The sequence below is a fragment of the Camelus dromedarius genome, chromosome X, assembly GCF_036321535.1.
Source record: "Camelus dromedarius isolate mCamDro1 chromosome X, mCamDro1.pat, whole genome shotgun sequence".
NCBI classification, from domain to species: domain Eukaryota; kingdom Metazoa; phylum Chordata; class Mammalia; order Artiodactyla; family Camelidae; genus Camelus; species Camelus dromedarius.
In genome coordinates, this window is record NC_087472.1 from 105356819 (window position 1) to 105384386 (window position 27568).

Genomic DNA, 27568 nt, shown 5'->3' on the forward strand with positions numbered 1-27568 from the left:
CACTTGAAAAAGGGGAAATGAAGTTTATCGTATTTGTGTCAAATCTCCCCGCAAGATTTGATCATCCTTCTCAAGCGACCATGAAGGAGAAACTTGAAAGGATGCATTTATTTCCCAGAGCCTCTCCCACACATCATAGATCAAGTGCCACAATGCATGTGGCGTTCCTTTAACATCCCTGTAATCTCATAAGCCACCTCTGGTTATTTAGTTAAACAAAACTAGTTTCTGTTTTCTATGTATTTTCATGCCAGTGCTATAAAACGAGAAGCTACAGTTGAAGCTTTTTTTTTTTTTTAATAAAAGTAAAAAATAAAATTTTCTACACTGACCCCTCTCTGCTTTGAAGATGCCTTAGACCCTCACAGGCAAACCCAAAGGCATCAAGATAAGACGTCTTTTATAACAGGGAAAGACACGCACATACTTCTCAAAGCCTTGCTTTTCAAGTGCCTGGATGATAAATCTAGTTGAATGAAGCAAGATTACAGCCAAATATGGGCAGAACACGCTGAGAAACCTCAGCTGTGATTGGCTCTTAACTTTGCCCCCTAAAGAGAACACTGTGGTTACAACTTCGGCCCCAGGAAGTCTTGAAATCAACTGAATAGTTTTTTCAAACTTGCCCTTCATCATTTAAACCCGGGCCCCAGCGCCGTGGCTCTTGGCCCCTCTGGATCTGGATCTGGGCTGACATTTCCAGCCCTTGTTTGACAGAAGATAATGAGCGGAGAAGCCGCACCCAGTGTCAGCGACATTTGAGTCTGAAGAGCTCTCAATCCCAGCGCTGGGTTGCATTTCAGTTTCTTTCTTGCCACGCTGCCAGTGTGTGCTGCTGTAAGCCGACTAGCTTCAACAGTCTGCAGAGCAAGCTACGGTTCAGCTGGTTTTAAAAGCCCCATTGAAAGCTCGGTGCTTGTGAAAGGATGTGTGCGGGGTCGCTTTAGCTGGCCCCTCCACGACGGCCCCAGATGATACAATGCTTTGCAGCTTCGATTTCCGCCAAGTGTTCTAAAACATTGGCGTTGGTTCCAGGCCTTGTGTAATTGTTTGTTATCAGCAGCCCAGGCACTCTTTCTGCTCTTGTGATCAAATCATGAGTCTCTTGCACAATCACCCCAGGAACTCTGGAAGGATGAAAGCTATTAACCCCAGCCTCGTTTTGGGAGCAACCCAGGGCCTCTAGATAATGATGCGGTGGGCTGGGCTTCCCTAATCAATCATTTGCATCCAGTGTCAGGTCCTCTCTTCCAAGCCTTTGATAAGCAGCAATTCAGCCACAAGGATCCCTTGGGAGGGCGATGCATAATCTTATCCCCAGTGGAAAAACAGACAGTGACGCCATCAATTCCAGCCAGAAGTGGAAGAGGACCAGGACTGGTTCACCTGGAGCTCTCGCTGCATGGTGCGCACCATGACCTCAAAGGTCAACGTGTACAATCCCTTTCCTTTGCGCAAGAGCTAATCACGAATGCAGGCACCGCTCTCCCCACCCTCCGCCCGAAACCTCAAACCCTAATTGGCTGCTTGTCACGAACCCTGACTTGAATACAGAAGTGTGGGTTTGGAGGACATGAGGGAAATTGGGGAGGAGGTATAGGTCTTTTTCACGTTCAAGCTGAGGGCATTTTGTGCTGGTCTCTTTGGTACAAAGGTCAGTGTCTCAGCCAAAACGGTCCTTGAGGGGTCATTTCCCTCTAGAACAACCTTGGGAAGCCCCCTCCGTTGCACATCTGATCAGTTTTCCTCTGGGATCTTTGATTTCCAGATGTGGAGCAGGTCTGTGCTTTTCATTGTCACTTAAGACACTGCAGGGACATGATCAGCCTTCAGTACTGAGCATCCTTTGATAATAGAGAAAACCTTATGTGACTGTAAATTGGTAGAGCCATTCTGGAGGGCAGTCTGACAAGGCACATCAATGACCTTGAAAGTATGTACACCTTTTGATCTTGGAAGTTTGATTTCAAGGATTCTATGGTTGATCCATATTCAGAGATACAGTTTAAAATCTATGAACAGAGATGTTCATTACAGTGTTGTTTATCATGGAGAAAAACCTTTTGAGGGCCCCTCAATAGTAATTTTTAATATATATGCCATCTTACAATGAACGTATCCATTCATAACCATGCTGTAGGAGAATGGGGGTCACGTGGCTAAATTACAATGAAACATGAGAAAAAGAGAGGAAACACAATTGAAGATCCAGAATGAACTAGGTTGGTAAAACGAGGGACACGTGTTTAGGAAAAAAAATGTAGAGGTAGAGGGGAAAATCACTGGAAGGAAACACGTCAAAACATGAGCCGCCGCTCTGGCTAGCTGAGGACGAAGTTCAGAAGGGCTTTTTGGTTTTGTTTTTTCCATCATTGGCTCTTCTGTATTGTTCAAATTCCCTACTGGCCTTAAATGTTGTATTTTTGTTTGTTTATTTGTTTGTTTTGTTCTTCTGGGAGGGGGGCGGGTTTATTTATTTAACGGAGGCACTGGGGATTGAACCCAGGACCTCATGCACGTGAAGCACGTGCTCTACCACTGAGTTATATATGTCCAACCCCTTTAAGTACTGTTTCGTTATTAAAAATCATTTAGGAAAAGAATATCTTTAGCTAATTAGTGGATAAGGTGAAAATGGGAGAGACGCAAGGTGCTAACAGACCAGTGGACGTGATGGAGGCTGGAAGGGCCCTCTCTCCACTCTTGCTGCTGCCAGGCTCATCGTGATTGCATAGAACCCGCGTCAGCAGGGAAAGGACCTCCTTTCATACTCAGTACGGAGACTGAAAGTTCGCCCAGGCCCGTGGAGAAGGAGGTGGCCACTCTTGCACGCCAAGTGGGGGACACAGGCTGTGACCACCCCCCCAGCTGACCGAGAAAATGCAGGAATTCCGAGGCCAGGGCAGCTGGTGCCCAGCTGAGAGTCTTGTGTTTCCTGGAGTTCGCAGCGAGGGAGAGGATGCTTGCATCCTCTAGCAGAGCTAAGAGAGCACGTCGGAGCAAACTGTGCTGAGTGCGAGGAGGGGCCTCGGAGCCCCAGAGAGCCCCGATGTCGGGACCTGTGGCCACAGGGCTCTTTCATCCTCAGGAACCTGCTCACCGTGTGCTCAGAACTTTGACACCACTGGTCACCGGGGACCAGATGCCTCTCCTTAACGGAACTGAATATACGTCCATTGTAGTTTGCAAAAAAGAGACGTCTCACTCAGCCAGTGCTTGGGGGAGACACGGAGCTAACTTGGGGGGCCTGGGGTGAACATTACCTGAGACCACGTTCCCCTCCACGCTCTTTAATTAGTCTTTGGTGGGTGCCGGACTCAGCAGGGGAGGCTGCAAGCCTTCTGGCCTCACAAAACAGCCCGCCCATGCCAGTCCCATCTGCCTCATCTTCCAGAACCATCTTGCTATCGGTCAGTCATGTTCCTCTGTCTTAGCCCCATGGTTCTTTGGAAGTCCCCCTGCCAAACTGTTTAGCCCTGGAGATGTCCCAGCAACTCCCTAGGGTCCCAATGGAATGGCGAAGCTGGACCTACAGTCGCCTCTGTGTTGTCTTGTAGCATCTGTGTGCTAATGGAGACACTTACGGATGGGAAGGAGCCACAGATACCTTAAAATCCCAAGTGCAGGCAGAGCAACTTGTACTGTGCTGTGCGATCCTTCTCAGGAGCCGCGTGAAGCAGGGAGCTTCTGGGGGGTTCCTGCAAGCATGCGGTAGATAGTGGTGGTTTCAGAACAGCAGTCAGGTAGATCTTGCAGCCAGAACATTCCCACAAGACGCCCTTAATGGCTTCTGTCTGGCTCGAGTGTTAGACGCTGTGACAAAAGCCATTTGATTTCTCAGACTGTTCTTTTTCTGAGGGCAACCGTGAAAAGGACCACAAGCTGGATTCAGCAGAGCAGAGGCCTGGACCCAGGGCATTTTCTCAGCTGCTCTTAAAGAATTCCACAGACTGACTCATTTTCCCTGGAGACAGAGCCCCCCGAACTTCTAAGGAGATCGCTTAGAGAAGGAGGAGCCCTGCCCCCCCGCCCCAGGCAGCTGAGTGAGCCCTTCTGGGAAATGAGACTAAAACAGAGTAGCTTTTAGCTGCCTTCTCTTAGGAATCTGGCCTCAGTGCAGATCGATGTTATTTACCACCACTGAACAAACACTCATGGAGAGGCCGGGGGGGCTCGAAGATGCTCAGACTCCTAGGAACCACACGTTCAGATCCCCATGGCACTGGGTCAAGTTTTGCCCCTGCCGAGGCGGATGAAGTCCACAATTTAGGAGGCGGGCTCCCAAGCCGCGCAAGGAGGTTGCACTTGCATCACAAAAACAAAACCAACCAAACCAAAAAAACACGTCTTGCACCACTGATTTCAAATACAACCCACACTGCAAGTCTGCAAGATGACGGCTCTTACACAAGGGGACCAGAGAGAGAGGGGGAGCCTTGGTAAATATTTATATATTTCCCCGCTGAGGGTTTTTGTTTCTTTTAACTTTAGACAGAGTTAGCAAAGGAAACAGCTGGTTCCCAAGATCTCAAACGGAGGATGGTCTGTCTCACTCTCCTTCTGTCTTCCCTATTCCTCACTCTCAAAGTCACATACCTTGATAAACAACGCAAGACACATTTCTAAAAAAGATAACTCTCAGTTCTTAACAATTGCCCTAAACAGCCAGAGCTGTTCCGAAGTAATTGAAAGCAGCTGCAGGAGTAAGCGAGCCAGCCAAGCTCTCCGGGCGGGAGGGCGCGGGCAGGGGAGTGAGACCGGCGGGAAAGCGAGCAAAGCCCGCCCTGCGCGGGGCCCTGCGCGGCCGGCCGGGGCGGGGCGGGGCGGGGCGGGCTGTCCGTGTGCCCCGCGGCGCCGCTTCCCGCAGAGGGAAGAGCGCCTCGTGATTTCTGCACTCTTGCTCTGTGCATTCTCCTGTTTTCGGCTTTCAAGAGCCTGTCACAGAGACACACTAGACGCTGAAACACCACGCCGTCAGGCACTCTGTTTTGCATACAGATTTGCTCGGAAAATTCTAAATTAATTAACCTTAACGTTCGGGCTGAAGTTAAGATAGAGATACTATTGTCTGGGGGGGGGGGGTAGTCTGCAAGGCCAAATTCGACATAAAAGTGGCCTACAGTTAGAGAAATGCCTGACCCCAACCATTTCAGGATAACAAATAGATTTGGATGCTGGAGGAATCATCGGCTCTCCATCATAGATGCCCTGGTTTCATTTATCAGGGAAAGGAAAGAAGCTCCTTAACAACTTCTAAACTGGCAAAAACACGTAAACAGAGACCGTTGGTGGTCTAGCACAACTCTCGAGGTCAGCCTGGACGAAACTATCTGGGGGCTGTTGTTTCTTTAGTTTCACATGACCTTGGAGGTCATAACCTTTGTTTCACAGATGAGAAAACGGGAAGAGCAAGTTCACACGGATAAATGGTAGCACCAACTGCCTTAAAAGCCCCGATCTCCCAATTACTGCGCTTTGCACAAAACTCTCTCAAGCCATGGGCAGGACTTTCTGTATTGGCAGCCTCGAAGGACCTTGGGCTTCATATTTCAAAACCAGCCATCAAGGTTCCTGACTAGGAAGAACAACCCAAGCGCATTTCCCTCTTCTGGCCAGCAGATTAGAAGAGCTCGGGCCGACCGAAGGAGGCATTGCCTCGTTGGGCTTGAGTTTGTCTATATGTCGCTTACTGCCCTGACGTTAAAGACAGTCTGAGCCTAAATTTCAGTGTTTCTCCTTCAACTGGGGAGTAACCATCAAACAAGCTAGATTTTTTTTTAAGTCTTTTTATCTTTCATCCTCACTTGTCATTTCAACAACTTTAGCCAAGAGACGCTAATGCACTTAGAATGTTTTATTATTAGAGTGGTTTTAATGATTTTATTGGGAACATAATAGCCTCTAGGTAATGGCAAATATTGCAGCGAAACGTATTTAAGGAGATTGCTCACAGAGTTGTTCCCTTTTTTAGAGAAGGGTCATGCTTACATTTATTCAATGATTTTCTGTGGGGTGGGAAAGAGGAGGGAGGGAATATTACTAACTCGGTTCCTTGGTTTTTGTTTTATCAGATGGTGGTTCGGGGGAGGTTAGGATGGAGGTTTCCCAGTCTTGGCACCAGCGACATTTTGGGTCAGATCGTTCTTTGTTATGAGGGGCTGCCCTGTGTATGGCAAAATGTCTAGCAGCATCCCTGGCCTCGGCTGGATGAGTCACAATGCCTACCCCTACAAGCTGTGACAACCAAACATGTTCCCAGACGGCGCCAAGTGCGCCCCTGCTGCTTCGCTCCTGGTTGAGGACCCCTGGGTGGGGAAACTGTGGGAGTCTCCCGGCAGCTTTCACTGTACAACATAAGCGCTCTAAGAGGAATTGGCTTCTTTGGATATTTTTTGCTTGGTTTATGCTCCAAGGACATAGGACAAATTCTAAGTGAGGAGGCTGAAGTTAATCAAGGAAGGCATTCACATCAACTTGCCTGACATCGAATTAGGAAAACTAAATTTTCTCTCACTCTTAGGCAAAATTCTGCACTTTGTTGTAAGAGATGGGTATACATGTGGTTTGTGAGCTCCCGAGTCTTTGCTGGTCCCTGAACTGGCCGGTTCTGCCTCCGAAATGCAGCGTTCCCCACGTGGCTGTGACCAGAGCCCTCTGCAGCACGGGAGTTGCTCACGCTGGATGGATCAAGCTATTTTTGTATTCTCGGAAATTACAACATTCACAAAAAATCCCACCTCCCCTCTGCTTCTTGAACTCTTTTTCTCCCTCAAATGGAATGCAAATGTCCAAGTCAGTGCCAGGACAGTGGAATGCGGGTTCGTGAAAGATTCCCCTAAGCCAAATGAGAGCGTGGTAATGGATGCAGAAATCCTTCTGCGGCCAAAGCTGCAACTTTGCGCTCAATAGCCCTCCTCGCAGAATTCTGCACTAAATCTTACCTATCGGACACGTTCTGGTACTATGACCCTCAATTTCCTTATGCTTGAGATAAACAGATGCACATCAAAGTATGTTTCAGCTTCAGTGCCAGTATTGAGAGAAGGGGGGTGGACTTTCTTACTTGCTTTTTTTTTTTTTTTAATTGAAGTATAGTTGATTTACAATGTTGTGTTGGTTTCTGGTCTAAAGTGATTCAGTTATACACATATATATTCATTTTCAGATTCTTTTTCATTACAGGTTTTTTGCATCAGGTGGCAGGATCGCCGGCCACAATGGAGATCCAAATTAATAGAGATGCCCCGTCTGCAAAACGGAATATCTACAAGGTCAGGATGGTGTCTTTTAATCATAGATCTCCTTGTGCAAGGTCTGTGTGCAAGAGTCTGCGGCCTGGCTTTCCAAAAGCGACTTCCTGCCAGTGTACAAGACTATTTCAGGCAGAGGTCTATTTCTAAATTCTTGTCCTCTGTTCTCTTTTTCTCCCCCTTTTCTCAGACTTTCACCCCCGTTGTGACAAATCCGGGTGTCTTACTTTAAATACTAACATGCATGTTCTTTGGACTTCCCACAATCACCTAGGCCTTGCACAAATGGGATAAATCAGCACAAATGCAGAAAGGTTTTATATTCTCCCCTGTGCCCCGACATAAGCTGTAGCAACCCCAATTGGCCCTGATAAAGGAGGGTAATGCTATTCAGAAACAACGTAACAACTCCCAGTAGACAATGTTTGACAGTTCTGCCCCCTTCTCTAATTAACAGCTTTCAACCCAAAGTACCCCCTGCAGTTCAAAACTCCACTGGCTTGTGATAAAAGAGAAAATCGAGGGAGAGAGGAGTTTCTGAACTGAACGTTTTCCCTTCCACCTAAATGCTTTTTAGCCCCCATGAAGTAGAAGTACTGGCAGAGGAGAAAAAACCATAATGGCATTTTACTATTAGATTTGATACTTCATTTTCTATGGATGTTTCCTTCAGAATCCACCTAATTGAATCTGTTTGAGTGTGTAATTCTTTGTTATTTGATTCTGTGGACATCAAGTCAACACAAATGGAGCCCAGAGTGCAGAAGCATACTAAAATCCTTTTCCTAGTGGAGCTACATCCTAATCGTCGGGGGAGAGGGAGAGAAAGGGAACAAGCGATAAATAGATAAATTGGTAAAAGTTGGTTCAAAGGTATTAAGGAGAGCAGAATAAAGGGAAGGGGACTCGGGGCTGGTGGAACTGGAAGTCGAGTGGTCAGGGCAGGCCTCCTTGAGAGGCGACATCTGACCAAGGACATGCAGGAGGTGAGGGAGGGAGCACCATGGGTATTGGGAGGGTGTCTTCCCGGCAGAGGGAACAGCCTGTGCAAAGGGGACCGGGGGTGTGAGCAGCACTGACACGCCGGAGACACAGCAGGCATGGGAGCCAGCGTGCCCAGTAGGGGAGTCCGGGAGCAAGAGGGGATGAGGCCAGGAGGGAGCAGATCCTGGAGGACTTGGCGGGCCACTAACAAGACTTGGCTTCTGCTCTCAGGGACATGGGGAGCCATTGCAGGTTTTAATCAAATAGTTTTTTTCCCCCTTACTGAGCTGAAATTCACATAAGACAGAATTCCCCATTTTAAAGAGACCACTTCAGTGACATTTAGTACCTTCCAAATGTTGAATAACCCTGCCTCTATCTAGTTCCAGAACATTTGCATCACCTTCAAGGGAAAGCCCCATCCCCAGGAGTAGTCACTTCCCTTTCATCCTCCCCTTCAGCCCCTGGCAACCAGCCATCTGCATTCCGTCTCTGTGGATTTGCCTGTTCTGGGTGCTTTACGTAAATGGACTCATACAGTACGTGGTCTTCAGTGCCTGGCTGCTTTCACCCAGTGTGATGCTTTGGAGGTTCATCCATGTTTAGTCTATCTCAGTACTGTGTTAATTTTTAGGGCAAAGTAATATTCCATTGTATGGAGAGACAACAATTTGTTGATCCATTTATCAGTCAGTAGACATCCGGGCTATTTCCACCTTTTGGCCATTGTGAGTATGCTGCTGTAAACATTGTAGGATTTTAAGTAACAAAGGGACATGACCTCACTTCCATTTTATACAATACATACAAGGCTATTTTGTGAGTCATCTGCTAGCCTGAATTAGCAAATGCATTTTTAAATGGCAAAAGTAAATAAGCGAGTAAGTGTTTTTCCCACCAGATTCATTGGACCCATCGCTCTACCATGTGCTACCATCTGCTTGGCTGCTTAAAATATCATCTAATCCCAGCAGAACGATGTTTATTTTTTTAAATTTTTTAAATTTTTCCCTACTGTTGGCAAATAAAGGCCAATTGACTGTTAAATATAAGAACCCTCTCATTATCCAAAGACTTAATGTTGTCTAAAATTGACATTAGGGGTTTTTTTAAAGAAAGTCAAGCAATAGTGATGAAGAATGAAAATTCTCCAACAAAAAGGGGAAATCATTCTTGCTTGAAAATAAAGCCCAGCTGAATGCATCGTGGTGTCCTGAACTGGATCCTGAAACAGGAAAGGGACAGCTGTCCCTGGGTTTCTGAGGGCAGGGCAGCGCCTGACTCAGAGAAAGTTTTCATCACACAGGCTCATTTTCCCTCCTCCACCAAATAGTTCAAATGCCTACGACCTGCCAGACACTGCTAGGTGGCAGAGAGCAAATAACAACGACACATTTTTCCTCTCGGTCACAAAGCAGCTGTGAAAACACAATGGGGCCGAGAAGCAAGAACTTGGCGCCCCAGGAAGCCAACCCGCCTGCATCAAGTACCTTCCTAACTTTATTTGTAATGGAGGGACTGGGGATTGAACCCAGGACCTCACGCATGTTAAGCACACGCTCAACCACTGAGCTATACCCTCCCCCCCTCTTTGGAGTCTAGAAGGAGCTTCTGGCTCCCTGGCTCTCCATCCGCAAGCCTGTTTTGAGTCACCGAAGTCATTCTGTTAAGAAAAATGACAGGTGTTCTGGTGACAGCATCTCCCCACTGTGTGTGCCCTCAGGGTCCTGTTGGAAAGGCAGCAGCCACCAACCCCCCCGCCCCCACCTCCATCTCCGAAGTAAAAGCCCAAACCTGAAGCTCTTCCCTTTTCCGGCAGGGGCCTCTCTCAGATTCCTCCCTGGTGAGTGCTGGGAAGAAGCCGAGGCTGGAGCAGAGGAATCTGTGGGATTTACTGCGCCAGCAGCGCCTCTCCGTCAGCTCCAGAGAAGCAGCGTGTGTCTCTGTGATTCCTGGACCGGGCTGGGCCAGGGCAAGAGGGATGGGGTGAAGAGAGAGAGCAAGCACCCCCTGACATCTTTAGCCAGATACAGTGAGGTTCAAAGCAGCGAGCTTTGAAGAGGAGAGTACACCCCTTAACACGATTTCCAGCCTCTGCACCCTCTTGGCTGGCGGAGGAAGGAGGGGAGGGGTGAGGCAGGAGACACAGGCTGATGTGGACTTTAGGGCATCCCTGGCTTAAGACTCTGTCTACATAACTTCTGACAGAGAAAGTGACTCTCAGAGGACTTGGAAATCAACCAGAGCTTGCTCCAGGGGTCTCCTCCCTAATTGCCCCGATTTGGAAGGGGTAGGGCTGCTTAAGAAAGGGTTCATCTCTAAAGATGGACTGAAAGTGTGCAAAATAGAGCCGTATGTACCATCCTATAATCTGGGGTCCCCATCCCACCCCCAGGCCACGTGTTAGGGGAAATGTGGCTCTGAGAAGTCCAAATGCACTGACCCCACTGACAAAGAATCTGACTTTCTCATGCTTCCCAGCCTTGGCCCTGCTGGGTCCTGTGCCTGGAACAGTGTTACCTACCCACGCTCCATCCTGGCGCCCATCAGCCCTGTCAGTGTTGGCCGGCAAGTCTCAGCTTTTACATCAATTCCTCGGGCAGTCTCCCCTGCTCCCCTACCCACAAACAGACAAAACCAGCTAATTAGATTAGGGGCCTGTTCTGAGCCCCCTGCCCTGACCTTCCTCGGAAACGCGATCACACTGTGTTCTAGTATCACACCTCCACCACTGACACAGTACCTGGCAGGAAGCGGGCAGGCATTCATCAATATTTTTTGAATGAATGAATGAATGAAGTTATAAACAACAAATATCTTCATGTGCATAATACACATTCCCTGACAAAACATAAGGCTAGACAGACGACAGATAGAGACAGATAAACATCTGATTGGAGTTCATGATCCCCCTTAGAACACGTATTTGAAGTTTTCATTTTACCAGCAGCCTTAACCCCATAAATGATTGGTCCAAGTTACAAATGATAAAGTCAAGTTCTAGTTCATGGAGATGCTCCTCTATATATTATAATCCATATGTTTATAATTTTCAGGTTCATTTTACTTGAAAAAATATTATGGTGCTAGCCTTGGAATGAATAACATTAATCCTATGGAGGATACACATTGAATATAAAAGTACAGAATTGTAAAGTGAGAAGAAGCTTGCATGCTCATCTGGCCCAACTCTGTTATTTTACAGATGAGGACACTGAAGCCCAGAGAGGTTAAGTGACTTGTCTAAGGTCACACAGCTGCCAGGTAAGAGTCAGGAATGGAATCGAGATTTTTCAGATGCTAAATTCAGTACCTATTCTAGCACACAAGAAAGACGATTGGTGATGAACAAATTCTCTGAACACAGCATGTTTATACTCGGGGCCTGCTTGCATTTGGAAAAACCACACATGCCCAGACTTCCCAGGATGACTCCTGTGACAGGCATCCAGTGCCAGGTTCAGAGCACAGGGTCCAATGGGGTGACAGAGTTAAGAGTTCTAAGGTCAAATTACCTAGGTTCAAATTCTAGCTGTGTGACCTCTGACAAATCACTTAGCCTCTCTGTACGTCCTTATCACCTGTACAATGAGTTTAACAGTTCTCATCCCAGATGGTTGCTATGAAGGTTCAATTGTTTACTCCATGTACAGTGGTTAGGAGAGTGTCTGACTCATACTCAGTGCTGGTAGATAGCAGCTTAAATCATCTTGGTTTAGAAGACAGCTCACCACATCTGTATGAAGTCACTGGTGGTTCACCTGAGTTGAGGAGAGTAGGGACGGGAAAGGGTCATGAGAAGGCCTTCTGGGCACTGATAATGTTATCTTCCCTGATATGGTGACTGCTTCCATGGTTACTTACAGTCTGTAAAAATCTATTGAGTTGATCCCATATAATGACCAAGAACTGGGAAGGGTCTGATTTGACTCTACTTGCAAGTTGACAAGTTGGCCTGCCATAGCCTTGCGGATGCTGCCAGAAGACACAAGACTCCTGGGTCAGAAGCAAAAGACTTGACTTCTCACAGCACAGCAGGCAGCATGAACCTCATGTTTAAGGCTGTTCCTCTTACCCATGGGTCCCCCGGGGGCAACAGGGAGGGGCCCAGTTGGATGCTGTGTGTGCAGTGGGTCTGTGTCATCGTTGAAGAACCCAGCCTGTAGGGGACCCAAAGCTTTTAAAATGGGCAGTGAGCCTGCCTCATCTTTGCCCTGGAGAGAAATGTTGTCTTTGTTATATGGGACTGGATTTATTATACTGGACTGATCTTTGCTCTGGAGGGAGACCCTATCTCTATCTCTAAGGTCACTCAAAGCTGGATGCATGTAAAGTTGAAACATACTAGAATGCCTAGGGAAGTCCTAAAATGACAAAGGGACTTCCTACAGTGCAGGGAAAAACCGTGAACATGAGCTGCACAGCAACTGCCTGTGATTTTGCAGAAGAGATGAGACCTCAGCTAATGAAGGCCTGAACTGACTGAGCTAAGAGGCTGGTGGAAGTTTCCCTGAGCTTCATATGAAATGGGGACTCTGAGGCACCCTAATCCCAGTTGGCCGTTCCCCGTAGACGAGCGCCATGGACAGAGAGCTGGTCCCGTGGGGCTCTCCCACAGCCCTGGGCAACAGGGCACCAAGAGTGGGGCAGAAATGACTCAGCTGGACCTCCTCCCATGCTTATCTTCCTTAAAAATCCAATTTTCAATCCTGGCTACACGTTAGAATCATTGGAGAAGCTTTGGAAATACTCTCAGTTGGCCCAGGCTCTTCCAGACCAGTAAGACCAGGAACCCCTTGGGACAGGGCCTGGGCATCACGGCTGTAAAAACCCCCACAGTGACTCTGATGGGGACTGTAACCCTAGAGCCTCGGACAGACTCCAGCGAAGGAAGTGAAAGCCGGCGCGAACTGTAAATGGACCAGAATTCACCCAGGTACACCTGCTCTCCTCTCTTCCGCACCTCTGATTCCGCTCCTAAAAACAACCAGGTTGTGAGAAGGGAGACTGGCCAGAGCACGGTTCATTTCCTTCTAGAAATCACCATATGTCTCATCTCTCTAGAGCTCATGTTTGGTCTCCTTTTTAGGGAACCTGAGCACAGAAAACTCCCTAGACGGAACTTGGTAGGATCCTTGGCTGGGGTGAAATGAATGAGAGCGCCTATGTTCGATCATTTGAGGAGCACGCTATCTCAGTTATCACGAATCATAAAGGAGCTCTGCCGCATCAGCCTGTTGAGTGAAGGTTTCTGAGCTTGGGTCACAGCTTTCTGTATTTACCAGCTGTGTGACCAAGTTGGGCAAGTTGCTTCGCCCCGCGAATCCTAGTTGGTTCACCGGTAAATGGGGGACCTTGTACAGTTCACAGAGCCATAAGGCACATGAATAGAAGGTAATTCATGAAAAGGGCTGGACACAGTGTCCTGGGCTCACCAGTAAGCCCTCCATAAATACCAGCTATTTTTACAAGGTGACTTGGTCTCATTCAAATGCATGATTCGTAGACTGGGGCTGGTCTGTGGACTATTCATTGCCCTCCTCAATTAGCTATGTAAATTGAGAGTAAATGTGGAGAGACTGCTACACTAATTTGAAAAAGAAATTATATGTCCATTAAATCTAATAATAAAACTCTTAGGCTGGCATTTTGTATGTCTTTTTATTGAGTTTCTCAAACTCCTTTTTATTTCACTTTAGGGGCTGGTATTCTGTATGTCTTTTGAAGGTCTTTTTCTTTCATTTTTCTAGTCATTCATTTTTATTTCATTTTAGGAAATTGTTTTTCTGTAGATAGACTGGAGATGAGAACACTGGTTCTTCACAGAGAGAGTTTGAAAATAATTGGTTTAAAGATAAATTTATGGACACTGTGTCATAGAAATTAATGGAAAACTCACTGCATTTGTTCTCTATACTGTATAACAAACTATCCCGACTTTAGTGGCTCAGAATAACACCCATTCATTAGCTCACAGTTTCCTTGGGCCAGGAGCCCAGGCTCAGCATGACTGGGGTCTCTGTTCAGGGTCTCACAAGGCTGCAATCAAGGTGACAGCTGGGCTCCAGTCAGAGTTCAGTTCCTTGTAACTGTAGGACTGGGGTCCCTGTGTTCTTCCTACCTGTCTGCCAGGGGCTGCTCTCAGCGCCTAGAGGCCGCCCACAGGGCCTTACCACGTGGCCCTCTCACAGACGCCCTCCCAACACGGCAGCTCACTCCTTCAAGGCCAGCAAGTGAAAGAGTCCCTGACTTTGGTCCCCTAAGACAGAGTCTTACCGGATGTAATCAAGAGTGCCGCTCCCATATATGCGGAAAAGATGAACACTCTAATTTGAAAAGACACGTGCACCCCAATGTTCATAGCAGCACTATTTATAATAGCCAAGACATGGAAGGAACCTAAATGTCCATCAACAGATGAATGTATAAAGAAGATGTGGTGTGTATCTATACAATGGAATACTACTCAGCCATAAAAAAGAATAAAATCATGCCATTTGCAGCAACATGGATGGACCTCAAGATTATCATACTAAGTGAAGTAATTCACACAGAGAAAGACAAATATCATATGATATCACTTATATGTGGAATCTAAAAAAAAAAAGATACAAATGAACTTATTTACAGAACAGAAATAGACTCACAGACATAGTAAACAAACTTACTGTTACCAAAGAGGAAAGGGCAAGGGGAGGGGGGACAATTTATGAGTATGAGATTAGCAGATACAAAATAGATAAACAACAAGGACCTACTGTGTAGCACTGGGAACTACATTTAATATGTTATAATTACCTATAATGGGGAAGAATAAAAAAGGAATATATATACATATAAATATATGTATAACTGAATCACTTTGCTATACACCTGGAACTAACACAATATTGTAAATCAACCATACTTCAATGTAAAAAAAAAAAAAGGAAAGAGTGCTATTCCATCACCTTTGCCATATCCTATTGTCTGGAAGCCGGTCACTCAAGAGGGAGAGGATTACATAAGAATGTAACTCACTGATGGTCGCCTTAGTGTGTGTCCACTGCACCCATCTACAGATCATCCTTTTTTAATCAGCTAAGTCTTCCAAGATTAAGCCACCAATCACCACATAAACCAAAACTGGCAGCAAGACACATGTATCCATTTATGAGGAACAGATGAAAAGAATTGTAGAGAGTTGAATAATTTGATGCTCATATAACATCAGACATAAATAAGCCAATCTAAGATTTAGTGCTGCCAAACTGCCAGGGTATAATTTCCAAATATTAAAAAAGAAATGTTACTTTTGCTTTCCACCTTTTATACTGCTGTCGCCTCTGAAAAATTTGTGTGAGTGGCACAATTTTCTACAATTATTTTCTGATGAATATGGAGTCCAACAGGATTGCCCTTGACGTGGGATATTTAAGGACGTGAAAGCTAATGACCACGTGGATAGTGATTCCCACCAAAGATCTGCTTATCCCCATAAACTCCCTGAAATCTAATGCTGTAGATGCTTGTCTTGGCTAATGTTTATAGACTATGGGTTAATAGAGGGGGATTTTTTTTTCTTTTTTTAAAGCCCAGCTCTCTGCCTTGAACAGTTCCCAAAGGGCCTGGCCTGCCGTCTGTTCGCAGCAGGATTGCTGTGCTCCTGGAACTGGTTTCCTTCAGACAAGTCCCAGTTTGACAGAACAACAGTGGGGGAGCACATTTGTACGCATACAAAAGGTACCTTGCAACTTGAAGAGCTTTGGGGATGTGCTGGTGTATAAATATTCAGTGAGTGCATGAGAAACACGTTCCTCCAAAGGAGAGGGAGCTATGGATAATGGCGCATGGCTAAAAACATTGGACAGATGGTTGTGCAACAGAAGTGATCGGGTCAATGACGGCACCTTCGGAATTTTAAAGATTTTTAATGGAGGAAGAGGATATGGGGCAAGGCACGAGGGGGGAGCTTATATGGAAACAGGTAGAGATTATTTTAGGGGAAATCCGTTTGAGACCATATAATATTGATTGGGAGACCGCTAACCATGCCTTCAGCAGAGAGACAGTTCATCCATTTATAGAATAGCCGTGTGTCGGCAGTGCTTGGTTTAAGTATATTGGCCCCAAACACCACCCTCCCCACTGTTGGAAATGGATCTTTTTACTGGGACACTTGGCCAGAAGTTATCCCATTGGAGAGCTTCGTGATCTCACCTCTACCAGGGTAACTGAGAGCCTGTCTTTTATGTTCTTGCGGAGAATTTTTTGAAGCCTCCACTCTGTGTAACTATGTGAGATCCCTAAGCTGAGGGGTTGTTAGTTGGGGGAGATGGAAAAGACGAAAAATAATGAGCAACTGCAGAGCTCAGGGACATGTGTGGGGCAGGGCATGCTCGGTAGGTTCTCTTGCGGAGATGCTTAAGAGCAGCGAGGAGTGTCCGGGAGTTGAGAGAGTCACCAAGAAAGGAGGTATCCGAGGCAAACGCACCCCAATTCTTCCGTTCTTGCTCTGGTTATTAGAGCCCCGAGGAGAAATACTCTAGTGCTTTAAGGTTGCCAGTTGTTACTGATTAAACACACAAAGAGCTGAATTCAATTCTATACAGTAGCACTCTCCATTGGAAATATAGTGTGAGCCACAGAAATGAACCATGTATGGGATGTAAAATTTTCCAGTAAGCACATTTTTAAAAGCATAAAGATCTCTCTTACCCTCCCCAAATTTGAGGAGAGCGAGAAGGTAGCCTTCTGCAAGCCAGGAAGACGGGTCTCACCAGGAACCGAACTGACTGGCACCTTGGCCTTGGGCCTCCCAGCCTCCAGGACCGTGAGAAGATCCATTTCTGCTTTTTAAGCTGCCTCATCTGCGGTACTCTGTCATGGCAGCTCAAACAGGGTAAGATAGCCTCTCTCCCTTTCTGAGTCAGAGTTCAGCACCAGAATCGACCTGAATGGTGGACATCTATTGAGAAGCTGCACATCCATCGCTGGAATTTCTCTGCACAAGCTGTGTGTTAATTCCTCGATTCTGAGTTACAGAGCTGGTTCATCAAAGGCAACTTCACTCTCCAGAAAAGAAGGTCTCCCCGACATTCCTTTTTGCTCTTCTTCTGAAACCATTGGCCTTATTCAAGGGAACCAACGTTTCTCAAAGTGGTTTAAGAGTAAATGAAGAGGGGGGAGGGTACAGCTCAGTGGTAGAGTGTGTGCTTAGCATGCACGAGGTCCTGGGTTCAAGCCCCAGTCCCTCCACTAAAATAAGTAAATAAATAAACCTAATTACCTCCTCCAAACAAACAAAGAAAATTTTTAAGATTAAGAGAAAAAGTAAATGAAGAATTTATTAAAAACAAAGATTCAAGCATGCCAGCAGACTCTGGGGAGACTCCGTGTGGGCTGTGTGGGCCCCTTTTTCTCTCCTCTCTCTGTCTGCTTTTTCCTTGTCTCTATAGCTGATCTTCTCGTTTTGCTTATACTGTGCCCAAATGTAGCCACCCCAGTTACAAAGACTGGCCAGAGTCACTCTGTCCCAGTTCTGTCTTCCTAGGAGTGGGGAGGTGATTGGCCCAGATGATAACACCTCTCGACAGTCAGACTTCACTCTCCGGAAAAGAAGGTAGTTATCTCACATAGTCGTAGCACTTTTAACAAAAGGAGAAAATTCATGTTCTACAACGTGAAAAGTGCTAAAACCCAATTCTATTTATTGTTTGAGTGCCACTCTGCTAAAAATGCTTTGAAAAAGATACTAAGAAAATATTCTAAGGTGTAATTGGGTGTTTCAGTTATTGCCTGCTGCCTAATAACAAACTCTGCAAAACTGAGCCATAAAACAATCTTTATTATCTCTTATGATTCCTGTGGGTGGACCTGTCTTAGCTGCGTGGTTTTCCGCTCCATGTGACATCGGCTGAGGTCACCAATTCAGCCGCACTGAACCGGCGGCTGGGCTAGGCTGGAAGGTCCGAGAAGGCTCTCCTCACGCGGCGGACAGCCTGGCTCTCGGCTGTGCGGCCTCTCCCCATCACTCGCTTGGGCTCCCTCCCAGCGTGGAGTCTCTACATAATTAGACTTTTCATATGGCGGCTGGTTTCCAGAGGGAAAGTGCAAGTTGCTAAGCCTCAAGGTCTAGGCTAAGAGCCCCTCTGTAGACTTCTGGGGGTCAAAGCAATTCGGGACACCGGCCCGGATTCAAGGACAGGTAGACTGTGCCTCTTGGCAGGCGGCAGCGCCGGGGCATGGCTGGGGGGAGGGAGACGACTGATGGCAGGCGTCTTGGGAGGCTACCGGAGAGGAATCAGAGTCTTGGTGTTTGGAATGAGAAGTGAGGGAGTGTATTTCCTGCTGCTTTTTGTTTTTCTGCACTTTTGGAATCTTCGATGAGCACCATTTTAACAATAATGACAATGGTAGGTTTGCAATGGAGCTAAGTTTGTAGTAATAATGTATGAAGCGGTGCCACGTTGAATGCCTAAAGTAAACAGATCAAGAGGAAGATGTTTCCACGCACTTCAAAACATGACGCTTGCTGGGAAATCACGTCTACAAGAAATTGTTGGCTTTGCCTCTCTCCAGAGTAATAAAAACTAGCCACGATGGCAGCTGAAGCACAAGAGGAAAAATATATTTCTTGCTGTCAACTAAAAATAAATCCCTATGTTAAGTACTCTGTTTCCCAGTCATGTAGCTTCTCTGTGTCTGTACCAGGACTGCGGCCTACATCCTGGAGAAGAAAGAGACTTACCCGCGCAGTGGCCGTGACCATTCTTCTCCGTAAGGCCTTGCTCCGCCACAGCCAGTCTGACAGCCAGCCCAGGGCCAGGAGGTTCCTGGATGTGCCGTCTGCTGGCTGCTGCCCAGGAAAAGAACTTTCATCTTTTCTGAGAGGCCTGAGTATTCATTCCCTGCCCCGAGCTGGCACCAGTGTTACCAGCTGTCCAGTCGTTCTGGAACTCACATGGGACGAGATCAGATGCAGTGCTTTCATCCCAGTGACTTGGGTACACAGGTGACACTGTGCCCTCTCTCCCCCTCCCAGCTTTGTCTTCCACCAGCCCCTTTTCCACGGACCCTCCGACCACATCTGTCACCTCGCTCTTCCTCCAGAGATGTCCCTAGCCTGGCTCAAATTGTTCCAATGACACGACTGCCTTTCCCTCCCAGCTGCCTCTAGAGCAGGTCCAGTCCCCTTTCTCCGGGAAATTTCCCTTGATCTTCAAGTCAAATCTTCTTCCTCCACCCCCGTGTTCCCCAGCACTTTGCTCTGCAATTCTGCCCTCAGTGCTGGAAAAGGAAAGGGGACGAAACTTGCCTCCAAGAGCAGGGGCAGAGAGATGTGCTGTAATATGGTGACGGCCTCCATGGAGCTCTATTCAGGGAGCCCTGAGCCCGAGGAAGGGGGCACTCCGTCCAGCCCAGGCCTCCGGGAAGCCGTCTGAAGGAAGACCGCACGCCGAGAAGAGCCAGAGGCAGGGAAGCCCGTGAAGCGTGAGGGACAGCACACGGGTTGGTTTTATGGGGCCACAGTCGCCCATCGCAAGCTGCACCAGGTTAGAGCAGGACGCATCCTTGGCCGCCTCCGCAGCATGAAGGCCTCCTGGACAGCAGAGGCTCATCTTAGTGACTCCCGACCCATCCCAGGGCTCACGCAGGAAGGGAGTGACTGACGTCCGGACTCAACTGTACCCAGGGGAAGCCCTAGGGGCCGCTGAAACCCAAGGTGTCATGTGCTTTGTTCTCTCTCATTCTCTTTCAAGTGTACAGCGGAATTTCCCAGAGGCCCCAGGGCCTCACCATCAACATCAACAGACTGAACACAGGGCAGACGATGGATGAACCCAGCTGTCTGCTGTGAAGTCACTCACTAAAGGGATCTGCAACAAACGTCCACCAACAGGTGACTGGATAGAGAAGCTGTGGTATATATATGAAATGGAATACTACTCAGCCATAAAAAAGAATAAAATAATGCCGTTTGCAGCAACATGGATGGACCCGGAGATCGTCATTCTAAGTGAAGTAAGCCAGAAAGAGAAAGAAAAATACCATATGATACCACTCATGTGTGGAATCTAAAAACAAACGAACAAACAAAGAAGACATCAATGAACTTATTTATAAAACAGAAACAAACTCACAGATGTAGTAAACAAACTTATGGCTACCAGGATGGAAAGGGGGTGGGACAGGATAAATTGGGAGTTTGAGATTTGCAAATGTTAGCCACTTTATATAAAAATAGATTAAAAAACCAAGTTTCTTGTGTATAGCACAGGGAACTATATTCAATATCTTGTAGTAACCTCTAATGAAAAGGAATATATGTATGTATGTGTGTGACTGAAACATGATGCTGTACAGCAGAAATTGACACAACATTGTAAACTGACTATCCTTCAATGAAAAAAAAAAGGGATTTGCAACAAGGTAAAACACGGCCACTCTTCTCATTACATTTCTTTGTTTAGGAAAATACAGTTTTTTAAAAAATAAAAACATACCACGTTAACATGTAATGAGCTTATTATCATTCTACTTAAGCAAATTAATAAATAAGTACTTAAATATTTCTCAGGTTTCATTTCTATTATCATAAAATTGGAGAGATTTGGCCCACTTAAAGGCTCTTTGAGGTCTCTGATAACGTCTAAGTGTACAAAGGGAGCCTGAGATCACAACCTTGGGGATTGCGGGTACGGTTGGCCCTGGAGCCAGATTCCTTTGGTTCCCATCCCTGCTCCTCTATACCAGCTGTGTGACCTTGGATTAGGTTCTAAACCTCTCTGTGTCTGTTCTCTATCTGTAAAGTGGAAATAACAGTAATAATGCCTCTGTGAGGATTAAAGGAGTTCATTGGGGAAAGCACTTTGGAAAGGCGCTGGGAGCATGGTTACCGTTTAGGAAGCGTTAGAGAATATTAACTTACACTCACAGAAGCCCTAGTGTGTCCTGGCACCGAGCTAGCCTCCAGTGACATACAGATGGCCAGCTCACAGTCAGCATCCTCGAGGGACCCACAACAGGGAGACAGAGCCCAAAGAGACAGATGATATGTGTGCAGACCTGGCCAGGACCTTCAGAAAAGGAATTTCAATATCTTGCTCCAGCGAGATGCTGCTGAGACAAACCCCTCATTGAGCCAGGCATGTTCTGAGCTGACATGTTTGTCAAGAGCGTTTACAGAGCTGAGATTTAATGAAAGAAGGGCTGGCTGGGAGTCTGGTTACCAGGGACACTCCTTTTCTGACTTGCTTTAGCAACTTATTTAATAAACAGCGAACATCTGTTGTGTTCTCAGCACTCTGCTGGGACAGACAGACAGCGAGATGATTAAGATACACCTCCTGCTTTGAAGGAACTCCCAGAACTGAGAGGAACACAGCCTGACCATCATCATACACTGCGGAAACTACATGAAAAGAGGCGGTGGAGATACGTCACCTCCCTGACCCTGGTCCTTCACCTGTCAGATGAGTACAGCGCTGTGTAACCAAAGTTTCTTCCTGATCTGAGACCCCCCCTTCTCCAGTCAAATGTTATTGCCCCTCTCAGAAACCACGTTTGGAGTTTGAGGGTCACTTGTTATCATTATTAACCTTGAGGGGAGCTGTGCTCTGTGAGCAATAACATTCCTAGTTTATCGGTGGAAAGACTGGCACCTGGGCGGTTTCGAACATCGCCCATGGTGAGTTCATATGTTTTCTCCTTTGTTTATTTCCCCCCTGTATATTTCATGTGACAAAAATCACACAGAGGCACTGCTCGATCTAACATAATGTTCCTGCCTTACTTAGTTCGTTTCCTCAGAGCACCACAAACACTAAGTCTCCTAACATAACCTCAACTAGAAGAGTTACACAATTAGGCATAATAGCATTCCATTTTATTTTCGAATTTGGACTTTTACATCCTGTATCTTGTTATGGTATTGCTGGAATTGTCTGAAATTAGCTAATATTTACAGAATGATGCCAGGACTTGATTTTATTTCTTCCCTGCATGCAGAGACACGTCCGAGCTGTCACTTACACTTGTATAGAGAACACTGATTCTAATTACTTGAGTATTGTATTTCTAGCTTAAATGTCCGTACGCTCGCAGGAAGCATTTTGCTAATGTAATGCTTTGGTAATCAGCCAAGGCTAAAAGAAATTTAGGACCATCAAATGAAAGAGAGGTTCAACACAGGTTTTTAGGCTGTCATTTTTTTTAAATGAAACAAAATCTATAAATTTGGAGAGACCTGTTTGTGATCTAGTCCTAGCCCCTGGCTCATTACTGACATAATTCCATGGCCTGTGTAAGGCCTTTACCCTTCATTATTCCTGTTTCTCCATCCTTAAGTAGTAAACATTGTCCTTGATCCAATGGTCTACTTTTTTTTTTTTTTAAGTACTGGAAGATTCTTCAGGTTAAGTCTTTAAGTTGGGAGTACTCAATTTTTACAAGTATCATTATATTCCCACCAAACATATATCATAATTGTGGAATGATGAGCTCCACATAATCAAATTTTCCAGAATTCTAAGGTCTGTCAACTTTGCCTCTTGTCACATTGCCTGTGTCCACTTATGCCCCTTATTCTTGTAAATTGCTCTTAATAAACAGCTTGCCATTTCCAGAGGTCTGAGCAGTCAGATAATCCATCCTCTTGGAATTAGGCATAAAACAAGAACAATTGAGGTCTGAGTCAGGGCCGAGCCTCAGTCAACGTGGAGGATACCGAAGCTATTTTACTGTTAGTGAAATCTCAGGGTCAGACAGTGTACCCAGGTAGATAATCAAAGTGACCTGTCTTGTCTCACCACGCCCGCATCAGTCAGCCATCGGTTTCATTCTGTAAATCTTTATCGGACCAAGAGCATGGTTTCGCACAGTCAGACTCACAAGGCTGTCTCTATCAGCTCAGGCCAGCAAACCTTTTCAACTTTTCCTTGGATGACTCATCCTGTTTACATTTTCTATCTGACGCTCAAGATATAAACTCTGAGCTTTAGATAAAAAAAAAAAATGCTTTCTCCCCACTCACCACAAAGCTCCTATCAAGAGTCTGCCTTCCTAGGAAAGTCAACTTGATGACACCACGCAGGATGCATATCTGAGAAGGGAGCTTCCTGGATGGATAAGACAGAAGGTAAGGATGCTGAGGAGTCTGCAGCGGGGGAAACGGGCAGACGCTGGGTTTAAGGTTTAAGGCCACAGTTCCCAAACATCAGTACACATCAGAATGCCTTGGGTCGTTTGGTAAAACTAGTTTCCTAGGTCCCGCTCAGAAAGTCAGATTCAGAAGATCTGGGATTCAGCCAGGAAATGGCGATTTTAATTCATACTCTGGGGATTCTGATAGGAGAGGTCTAAGGAAGACTCTGGGAGTCGGGTTTAGCGTGGTAATACTGCATACAGAGCTCAGAGAGCAAGCAGACAAAATCAGACAGTGCTTGGGCCACCCTTGGAAGGGGGTGAGAAGCCCTCGTTCTGATTTGGAGCAGTATTTGTACAAAACCCAGAATAATTTGCTTGCTGAAAAGAAAAACATCAAAGGCAGAATAGAGAGTATATAAAGATGGAGTCTTCGAATTTCCTGTAACCTCATTTCACAAGAAAATTCTGGGAACAAAGATGGCTACTAGATTCACTTCCAGATTTGAAATGACACCAAAAAGGGTCTGCATGTGACCTAGGAAATGGCATTTACAAAAAACAAAACAAAATAAAACCAAAACACACACACACAAATATCTTAAAGGGACACACTTTTTGTGAGTCTTTCATACATTAATAGCACAAAAGAGAAGCTTGAATGGACAGTTTGATCCCTTTGATATAGGACACATTCAATTTAGCAGTTACTTTTTAAAAAAATTAGCTATAGTTGATTTACAATATTGTGTTAGTTTTAGGTAAACAGCTTCAGATTCTTTTCCATTATAGGTTATTACAAGATACTGACTATAGTTCCTTGTGCTGTACATAAATCCTTGTTGTTTACCTATTTTATGTATAGTGTGTACCTGCTAATCCCATATTCCTAATTTATCCCTCCCTTCCCCCTTTGGTAACCATAAGTCTGTCTTCTATGTTTGTGAGTCTTGCTGTTTTGTAAATAAGTAGATCTGTATTATTTTTGAAAATTTCACATCTAAGTGATATATAATATTTGTCTTTCACTTTCTGACTTACTTCATTTAGTATGATAATTTCTAAGTCCATCCATGTTGCTGCAAATGGCAATATTTCATTCTTTTTTATGGCTGAGTAATATTCCATTGTGTATATACACCATATCATTCATTGGTTGATGGACACTTAGGTTGCTTCCATGTCTTGGCTACTGTGAACACAGTTATTTTAAGTCAGGAGGTTCTTAGCTCAGAAATGATTCTAAAACCATTTCTCTCCCTTTAGGGACCCCTCATCCTTCTCCCAGCATCCCTGGCCTCGTTCTTCTAGAGCTGAGTCCCCCCAGCACCTGCCCCGCTTCCATCTCATGAACAGAGACCCCATAATACAGATTTCCCCTTACTCCTCCCATCCCCTCAGAATTGCTCTGTCAGAGAGCTGTCAGGGAAACAGAATTTAATAAACATCCCCCTACACTATACACTAACCCTCTCCAAAATGGGAAAAGCGAGAAATTTGTTAATCCAAAGGAATAGCCCTTAATGATCACTAAATTTTATGGAGGGGGCATTTTCCTGAAACTCTCCAATTGTACAACCTAGATGACGTTTGCTGTGTCTGGCCAGAAAAGGCTAACGGTCTTCACCACCTACTTCTACTCTGCGCCAGGCACTCTTCTAAACCCTTTAGTGTATAAACTCATGTAATCCTCACAACAATTCTAAGAAATGAGCATGAGTAGCATCCTGGATTTACAGATGAGGAAACTGAGGTGTAGCGGGGTTCAGTAACTTGCCACTAAGCTTAGCATGCCTCCAAAGGGGTGGAATCGGAATTTAATTCCAGGGAGTCTGGCTGGAGTTGCATCTCGAAGCCACACCATCTACTGTCTTCAAAATTGGAAGTAGCCCTGCAGGCTGCTAAATCAGTTACAGCTGCATTGTTTCTATGCGGGTGAGAATTATGAATTGCCAGTTTCTCTAGACAGCACTGGTTATTTCCCTTAAACATGGAGAAGAATCACTTTGGTACTGTGCTGCTTACCTGCCCTGCCTCATCTCTACCACCCGCACATCAGTATCCCCAAAGTAGCCCTTGGTGGCTCGTGCTGTGTTCTGGATCACACCAGTTCTCAGCCTCAAAATAAAGGTTCTGAAAGTGGCTCTGCCCAGTTTCAAGCTAAGTTCCAGTTACATTTCTCAGGCTTAAAAAAAAAAAAAAAACAAAAAAAACAAAACCCTCAGGACTGATGGTAATTATGCATCATGAATTGGATCCCTGCTGGTATTCCTCTATTTCCAGCCAGGCTCAGCCTTCCCCTGCTCCTTTCTCACTGGGCATATCCGTGCCCACGAGGCTTTAATAAGGGAAATCTGTCCCTAAGCATCAGCCCCGAAAGCGGCAGGGCTGAGATACAGCTGCACGGATGCCGATGACCTAAATCAGGAGCGTGCTGGCCACCGGGAAGACAAAAGGCTTCCACGAGTCCTGGAGTGCCAGTCTTCAGTTTGCCTAAAGCTGGTCCAGATGACCAGGGAGCAAACAATCATGGTGGCCCGACGCTGGCAAGGCTGGTTAGGAGCTCAATGGGAATATTCAAAATTTAGGATGCCTCCAAGATGGTCAAGATCAGCTACTGCAGAGTGTGAGTGCTATTCTACTTCCTCCATCTTCAACTCTTAGTGTTCTCTCCAAAGCAAGACACTCTGCGGGCTCAAGGTTGGGAATGGATTTTCAGTTGATGCCACTGAGGGTCTTAAAACAATGTTTTTGTGTGCTTTCCTTTTAGAGAATTTCTAACATACACAGAAGTAGTCATCAGAATCATATAATGAAGTCCCAGAACCCATCATTCAGCCCCAACAAGCACCAGCCCTTGACCAGTCCTGCCACATTCACAGCCACATCCTCCACCACCCTCCACCAGACAGCATAGTGTTATGTCCAAAAATATTTCGGTATATATCTCTAAAACAGTGGTTCTCAACTGGGGTTAAAGTTGCCCTTCCCCCCAACCCCAGGGTCATTTGGCAATTTCTGGAGACATAAATTTGGTTGCCACAACTGGGCAAGGGGCACTACTGGCCTCTAGTGGGTGGAGGCCAGGGATGCTGCTAAACATCCTCCAATGCACAAGACAGCCTCCCCTCCCCCAACAAAGAAGAATCCCCAAATGTCACTGGCGTGCTCAGTTTGAGAAATCCTGTTCTAAAAGATAAGGGCTTTTTGGAAACCTACATGCAATACCATTATCACACCTGAAAATAGTAACTCACGCGACGTCAGTGAACTCATCTACCCCCAAGCTACTCCCAGAATATCAGTTATGATTCTTATTTTCAGATAAAGTCAGTGAAAGAAGGAGTTCTACTCTATAAGGCTGCTTCAAGTCCCCTCCTCTGTCAGCCGGTGCTCTGTTCATGGCATTTTTTAAATTCATGGAAGAGGACAGTTGAAGAAAAACCAGAAATCATCTGGCCCAAAATGTAGCCTTTTAGATGAGACCCAGAGAGTTTCTCTCCTTTTCCAAAATACACACAGCTGGTTCAATGTAAGTTTTTATAGAATTCACTAAAGTATTTTTATTCCATTTCAGCTTTTTGCACAAAAGAAAAGTTCATAGGAGCAATGTGCAAAATATTTAAAAACGTTTGCTATTTGCACATTTCTGAAATATTAAAAAATAATACAAATATGGGTATTTTTTCCACTCAAAATCCAGGGCCTTATTTCTATTTAGATCAATGGGTAATGTGTGCATAAGGACCTCGGATTCGGCAAGAGGGACACCTCTCACTGGATGAATGATTTGAGCTGGTGAGCAGTGGTTTGATGGGTAGAATCAAGGAGGGTTCTGAAATTTAGGGAAAAAAAGCCCAGTCTTACATGCACCCCAGTGTTCATAGCAGCACTGTATACATTAGCCGAGACGTGGAAACAACCTAAGTGTCCATCAACAGATGACTGGATAAAGATGTGGTATGTGTATGTATGTACACACATACACACACACTGGAATACTACTCAGCCATAAAAAAGGATGGAATAATACCATTTGCAGCAACATGGATGAACCTGGACATTATCAAATTGAGTGAAATAAGTCAGAGAAAGACAAAAATCACATGATATCACTTATATGTGGAATCTTTAAAAAAATGATACAAATTCTATTTACAAACCAAAACCAGATTCATGGATATAGAAAACAAACTATGGTTACCAAGAGA

General features: G+C 45.6%; 1 long non-coding RNA gene across 1 annotated transcript; it reads left to right on the forward strand.

Annotated features, from left to right (window-relative positions):
* The first annotated feature begins 4378 nt into the window (after positions 1–4378).
* On the forward strand, positions 4379–13842 carry LOC135320086 (uncharacterized). Its single transcript, XR_010379250.1, has 3 exons — positions 4379–4439; positions 7183–7271; positions 10054–13842. It is a non-coding gene; the product is annotated as an uncharacterized LOC135320086 (long non-coding RNA).
* The last annotated feature ends 13726 nt before the right edge of the window (positions 13843–27568 follow it).